General features: G+C 41.3%; 1 pseudogene; it reads right to left on the reverse strand.

The window, feature by feature from the left end:
• Positions 1-316: 316 nt before the first annotated feature.
• LOC147913206 (olfactory receptor 1J4-like) lies at positions 317-1,261 on the reverse strand (annotated as a pseudogene).
• Positions 1,262-7,969: the final 6,708 nt, after the last annotated feature.

The following is a 7,969-nucleotide window of genomic DNA, read 5'->3' on the forward strand; positions in this document are numbered from 1 at the left end:
CAAGGCTTATGAAAACATAGACATAAAATAAAAATAAATCATAAAAGATATAAAATAAAAATAAAGCAAAAAGAAGTTGGTTCAAAGAACACAGATGGTTACCTCAAATATCACTTGGTGTGTCTGTGCCTGGAGGTATGAATGAACTCACTGGGTTCAGGGGGAGCAAACAGGAAGAACAGTCAAAGCAAGTGACTGAAAACAGGGAGGTGGGGTGGGTGTTAGCAATAAGGATGGTCCTCTGAATAGTTTTCAAGGAGGAATCACTGATAGAGCCTTTAGGTGAATTAAGAACTGAGATGGTAAGGTGACTGTTTTAGATTGTGTTAGAGAAAAAGATCTTCCTTCTGAAAAATCTCCCCAGAGGCCCCTTCATGTCTCTGTTACTCAGACTGTAGATGAAAGGGTTCAGCATGGGAGTGACTACTGTATACGTTACTGGAGCAATTATGTCTCTGTCATGGGAGTTGTTTGATGATTGGAAAATGTACAGAGCCATAATTGTCCCATAGGAAAGGAATACCACAGACAAGTGAGAGCCACAGGCGGACGAGGATTTCCAGATTCCTTCAGTAGGGGGAAACTTCAGGATGGAGACCCCCAATGTGGACATAAGAGACCTGGATGCCAGTCAGTGGTATGATGATTCCCAGTGCCCCCAAAGTGAAGATGACCAGCTCACTGATGGAGGTGTCAGAGTAGGACAATTTGAGCAGAGTGGCAAGATCACAAAAGAAATGAGGGATAGTGTTCTCAGCACAGAAGGACAGCCGGGCCAGGCTGAGAGTGTGGGACATTGCACTGCTACAGGAGAATAACCAGGACACAGCCACTAGTAAGAAGCACAGGTTTTCTTGAATGATGGCAGTGTAGTGGAGAGGATGACAGATGGCCATGTAGCTGTCATAGGCCAGTACTGCAAGAAGGAGATTATCAATACAACAAAAAATAGGAAAAACATCTGTGTTACACACCCTGCACAGGGGATGGATGGATCCTGAGTATGGATGTTTATCAGCATCTTAAGGACAGTGACAGATGAAAAGGAGATGCCAGTGAGGGCCAAGTGGCTGAGGAAGAAGTACATGGGGGTGTGGAGGTGAGAGTCCAACCTGATGAGCAGGGTGATGAGCAGCTTCCCCAGCACTGTGGTCAGGTACATGTCTAGGAACAGGGCAAAGAACACGCCCTGCTGCTCTGGCTGGATGGGGAGCCCCAAGAGGAGGGACTCAGACACTCTGCTCTGATTCTCCCTCCTCATGCTCCTCTTCTGTCTGTTGGGGATGAAGGGAAGTGGAAAATGTCAAAGACTTTGAAAGTGTGATTATGGCCACCACAGTGGGGTCTTTTACTTTCTCCTGGAGAAAAAGGATAAATGCCTGAATTTCCATCATAACCTAGTATTGCCAAAGTAAGTGACACACCCTCAATGCTCAATATGATTCCTTCCAGCGGAAACCAGAGCAAATTTATTCTTCTTATTTTTTTAATCAACCATGTTCCTGGCACTGCTGCTAATTGGAGATACAAGAATAAGTAGGGCACAGGCCATCTTCCCTCAGGACACTGACACTCTAGGGAACACCTGACTGAAGGCTGACCAAAGATATGGATCTGCAGCCAGTTTGCTCCTGTTGAGATTCTGTTCCCACTACTTTCTAGCTATATGACTTGGAGAGCTAAATCTCTCTTGGCCTCACGTTGTGCCTCTATAATGTGAGGACACCAATATCACACGTTCATAAAGTTAATAAGAGGATTCTCATTCAATGCATATTAAAATCTAAGAACAGCGTCCTGCATAAAATGAACACAAAATTTTAGCGATTATTTTTATGACAGGATAAGTATCCAAATAAAAGCAGTATCAAATTTAGGAATTTAATAAAACAGCCTTGTGAGATGGACCACTAAGGACCAAGTAGCTGACCTAAAATTAGGCTTAACCTGTCTGAGCTCTCACACTCTCAAGCTCATCCTATCACTGAGGTGTACTCCTTGGTGGAACTAGCTTTAGTGCATGTTTATCTTTTTGCCAAGAAATAAACCTTACTTCAGTTCATATATCTCCATCCGTTTCCATCTATATCTGGTTCTTCAAGTTGGCTCAGATCTGGGTATTCATAGGCAGGAAGACCCCTGAGATCTGAGATCCGAGAACAAGGAGATACTGAAGGGTTGGAGGTGTCTATTAGAATCCACAATTACCTGATTGACCATCAGTATTTCCTAATACTGATTCACATTGATAATAATTGAAATTTAATGAACACTATCTCAGACAAATATATTTTTGTGTTATTGCCTCATTAAATTTTTTCAACAGTTCCAGGATATAGGTGTTATTAAACTTTATTATATACATACTCAGAAGGAGTGAGAAACTAGCACAGTTCTCTTTCATGTGTTTTTTTTCTTTAATTAGTTGGAATCTCTGCTCCTATGACCCTAACATTTCTTCTTCTCCTTAAATAGACAAAAGGGCCAGGACCTTAAGAAATATTATTTCAGGATTTGAAGGAGACCTCCTGCTCAGATAACTGTTGTCACTCAGATTCCTACAGTCCTTTAGTTTGCAAATGGCTTTCATATCCCTTCAATTTCATTCAATCCAGCAATGATTATATTGCGTCTGGGAAATAGAGAAGACAGTGATTTTTTTTTCTTCCATTTTGCTAACAGGAGTAGTGAAACCACTTACAAAATATCACATAGACATTGTATTGTACTGTATAGATTTGAGGCCAGTGGGACCTGGTCTCAAAGGTAGATCTTCTCATAATCTTTTCATGAGAGAAAGAATCCACTCATTTCTTTCCATGGGAGGTAGGAGAGGCTAAACTAAGGTTAAACATTGAAATACCCATATGTTTGGGAGAGGAACTTGACATGAAAATTGTTGTGTAAGGACCTGACTGTAGATGCTTGTTTCAGGCAAGGGAGTTCCTTGGGGTTATTGGTTAGCTCAGTTCATGGGGCATGAGGAGGGGGCAAGTACTTCACCCTCTGCCAAGGACTGGCTTCTTGCTTAAGGTAGCTAGATCAGACTTAACCCAGGATCTCAAACATTTCCTGGAGAAGAACCAGAGCACCTAATAAAACTATAGAGCTATAATTTGAAGGGAAGGGTACAGTACAGAAATGGCACTTTGATTTCATCAGTACCACGTGTGAAAGAAGTGGCTGGGAAAATGCTCAGTAATGAAGAGGAGAAGCTGAGACCTGGAGTGTTGGGAGACAGCCTTTGGATGGGCCTAATATTCCTGTCTTCATATCAAATATTGTCTCCTGAGCAGTAGGAAATGGAGAGTCATGTGGCTACAACTTACTAAGTGCTTATGATGTGCCTAGCACCTGTTAAGCACCTTGCAGATGAGATCTTACCGCAATTATCATTATTCCTATTTGACAGTGGAGGATGCTGAGCATCAGAGAAGTCAAACCCAAGGACATAAAGCTGTCACGCTGGAAAGTGGTCACACACACACACACACCCCACTCACAGGCAACTATGGAGATTACTGGGCTCCTTCTGATCTAAACTAGTACTATGAGTAGCGATACCTTCTGCTTCCTGCTGTTACCTGAATCCTCACTTTCTTTCCAGAGAACCCAGGATCCAAGGAAAAAGAGCAAACTTTGCCAGCCCGAGAACCTTTACAGACTTTCATGTCTGTTCACCACCTTCATAACAATGGGCAAGAAGATTTCCTTTTAGCCATCAGAAAGAGACCCCAGAGAGAAATAGCCCCAAGTCCCTGACAACTAACAGCTAATTGCCCAACTAATTCCTGGCCCCTCAGGAAGGGGCATGTTTAGGGTTCAGAGGGACTGCGCTGCAACTGGAATTACCAGAGAAATTGTCCCCAGTGTCAGTCATACCTTGGGCTTTGGCTCAAGTCTCCAGATGGGAAGCAGGAGGTTCCCTAGTCACCCATGGCCTCTGCGTCATGAGTTCACAGTTTCCCTGCACAGCAAAATGTATGGCTCAGGTAATGTAAGGGTTTCAGTAGGCTTCTACAGGCCCCCACAACAACTACACAGGCCTCCATTAGAACACAGAGTCCCTTATATTTACGAGTCTCACTACTCCTCTGTAAGGTGCTGTAGGGTAGTGACGGTGCCTTGTTCAAGAGTGGGAGCTTAAGTCTATAAGCTCTAGAAAAAAGACTCTGGATTCTCCCTCTTACTAACAGAACTACTGGGGACTTGAAATACAGCTAGTGAAACTAAAGAATGAAAATTTTAATTTTGGTTAATTTTAATTTCATGGCCACATGTGGCTAGTAGCATCATACTGGTCAGTGTGTGTGTTAGTTACCCACTAAAAACACATGGTTATACAAGCAATGTAAACCTGTCTTTTCTTGCTCTCTCCTAGTCCTCACATAAGTGCACATATGTAGGCTAGGTGATTGCTCCCCACCTTGCTCTAATCAATGTCAGTTCTTGCAGGTTCGGGCTGCTACCTGAATACTCATCTCTTGTGCCTCCATGGCCTAGAGATATTTAGCACCTTCCATGCCTACTTGCAAGCACTAGAACAATGAACTGGAAAATCCACGTTCACCAACAGGACTAAGACCCAGGGGAACACAACCCGAAGCTTCTAGTTAGAGAAGAAGCCAACAGAGCGAGTTGCCCAACATCTCGCCTTCCTCTTGCGATGTATCCTGTGCAGGAGCCAAAGGGCCTGAGCCACAGGAGTCCCAGGAGAAGGTGTCCCTAATGTCAGTGGCATGTTGTCTTCCTGTCTTCCTGATCATGAGGAGGAGGAGAGGGCATGAACATCCTTGGCCTCTGAACACAGCGATGGAACCTGCCTCTTCATACATCACAGAAAGGCCCAGACAAAGTAGTACCAGCCCTTATAGATTCCCACACCACTGGCCCTGAACTGCATTAGAGCATAAATTCCACTGCCACCATTCATTCCATTCATAGAGAACCACAAAAGATCCCCTGAAGCCAAAACAATCTTGAGAAAAATGAACAAAACTGAAGTTATCAAATGAACAAAGCTGGAGGTATACTACAAACCTATGGCAATCAACACAACATGTTATTGGCATGAAAACAGACATTTAGATAATGGAACAGAATACAGAGCCCATAAATAAACCCATGCATATACCATCAACTAATCTTTGACAAGGGAGCCAAGAATGCAGAATGGGGAAAGGACAGTCTCTTCAATAAACGGTGTTGGGAAACTGGATATCCACATGCAAAAGAATGAAAGTTGTTACCAGCAATGTGAAAACAGCTTTCTGTGACATCCCACCTCAGGGGCTAAAAATGTCTGCCACTCTCACTGGCAACAGCACAGCCATCCAGGATTTGTTCAGTTGCATCTTGGAGCAGTTCACTGCCATGTTACTGGTACACAGGTGAGGGTATGGACAAGATGGAGTTTACTGAGGCCAAGAACAACATGAAAGACCTGGTGTCAGAGTACCAGCAGTTCCAGGATGCCATGGCCAGCCGAGAAGGAGGTTGAATTTGAGGGGTAGGTTGAGTTTGAGAGGAGGAGGTGACCTAAGCTGTCTAGTACCCAGTAGAGCATGGAAGTCGTGTGAACTCTATTCACTCACAAGCTATTATCTGACAGCCAAGTCTCACTGTGTGCACACTTGCTCTTCTTCCACTCTTGACATCACATGCTGTGATTTTTTCAGTTTCATGAAGTCCAATTTATGGTTTTTTCTTTTCTGGATCATCTAAGCAATCTTTGCCTAACCCAAAGAAATAAAGATTTGATCTTTTTTTTTCCTAATAGTTTTATAGTTTTAGCTCTTATATTTAGGTCTATGATCCTTTTTGAGTGTGGTATGAAGTAAGGGTATAGTTTAAGGTTTTTCATGAGGATATTCAATTTTTAAGCACCCTGTACTGAAAAGATTATCCCTTCTTCATTGAATTGCCTGCATGCCTGTATCAAAAACCAGATGACCACAAATCCAAGGTTTATTTTTTATGAGGTTTTAGTAGACAAAAATTTCTTAAATAGGACACAGAGTTAGCCACAAAGGAAAAAATAAATTTATATATATGACTAATTAAGATATGTAAACTCTGTTCATCAAAAGACCAATTTAGATTAAGAAAAAGAAAGCCCCATGATGAAAGAGTAAATTCTCAATACTATATCCAGCAAAAGGCTTATGTCCAGGATACATAAAGAATTCCTGGAAATCAATACAAAAAACCGGCCTACCCAAGAAAACAGCAGCAATTGACTAGGAACAGTGCATTTACAACAGAGGATACCCAAATACTCAATAAGCATGGACAAAGGAGGTAAACCACACGAGTTATAAGACAAAGGCAAATGAAAAAACCCACACAGTACTTCTAAAAGTCCATAAGAATGTGTACAATGGAAAAAATGGACAGTATATGTGTTGGTGAGTAAATGGACCACATCTTTTTATATATTACTGAGAGGAGTATAAACTATTACAAGCACTCTGTCTAACTTTTTAAAAATTATCTATTAATTAATTGAAATATACATAAATTTTCATCCAAAAATTCCATTACTGGGTATATACACAAGCCCCAAAATGAGAACAACCAAATGTCAGTCCAAACTGGAATGGATGAAACATTAAAGATTACAGACAGAACTGGAAACTAGAAAGCCATGAGAATGAGTTAACCACAACTACACAGAACAAAACAAAATGGGAACACAAAAGAAGACATACTCTATGCTTTATATATAAAACAGCCAAACTGGCAAATCCCCTATATGAAATCAGAATAATGGCAATAAAGTAATATGGTTAAACACATGATCCTTTGAAGTGGCGCATGTCTGAGGTCAAGTCCTGAGGCAGCTGCTTAATTGGTCTCCTTGGGCTTTAGTTTAATTCTCTGTAAGTATGGACAATATTAACACCCTTATAAGAGGCTTGTACTGAAGAGTAATAAATATACATTTAAATGCTTAAAGAATACCAGCTGTGATAACTACTCATCTCTTTCATAGATGTACCAGTTTGGTAACTTCTGAATTTCTCACACATGAAGTAAAGGAAGTTGAGTGGTAATTTGAAAACTTATATTAATATGTGTTGGTATCAGTGGCAGATCGGGAGGGTTATAAAGAAAAAATGGAGATTCAAAAGCTTCTTAGATCCCAGGGAAGTGGTTCCAAAAGCTCACAAGCTCGCAGTGGACGTCATCAGAGTGTAGGAGGGCTTGCAGTCCCACTGCAGAGCACTAATATACAGAGTTCAGAGGGAAGGTAGGGAACAAAGAACAATCTAGTGGACATAAATGTGAGAGGGAATGTAAAATGAGACCAAGAGCAGAGCTGCTAAGAGTTAAAGTGTTGTCGATAAGAGCTGGCCAAGTTTCAACTGTTGAGGGGACACATTTTACAGCCCCCATAAAGGCCCATGACAGTGAGATTGAATTAATGACACCAAGGGGTGTCCTTGGCTCTGAATATTTTCTGAAGAGCACATTTAATATCCTTATTCCTCAGGCTGTAGACGAAAGGATTCAGCATGGAGGTGATAACAATGTACATCACAGAAGCAATTATGTATGATCTCAGTCATTAAGTAGTAGATAATAACAACAACAAATAAACACATTGAGACAGAGATTGGGTTGGTGGTTACCAGAAGGGAAGGGGGGAGAGAGGAGGGCGAAAGGGATAATTAGGCACATGTGTGTGGTGATGGATTGTAATTAGTATTTGGGTGGAGAAGGTGATGTAATCTGTGCAGAAATAGAAGTATAATGATGTACACCTGAAATTTATACAATGTTACCACAATAAACCAAAAAAAAAAAATAAGAAAAAAAAAGAAGGAAAAAAAAAAGAAGAATTATGTTCTTGATGTTGGAGTCGCCTGATGAGAAGAAAAAGTAAACACCTGCAATTGCCCCATAGTACAAAAATACTACAAGCAGTGGGGAGCCGCATGTAGATAAGGCTTTGCAGATTCTCTTG

This window comes from Ceratotherium simum, chromosome 29 (assembly GCF_057802395.1).
Source record: "Ceratotherium simum simum isolate JZ-2026a chromosome 29, ASM5780239v1, whole genome shotgun sequence".
Taxonomy (NCBI): Eukaryota; Metazoa; Chordata; class Mammalia; order Perissodactyla; family Rhinocerotidae; genus Ceratotherium; species Ceratotherium simum.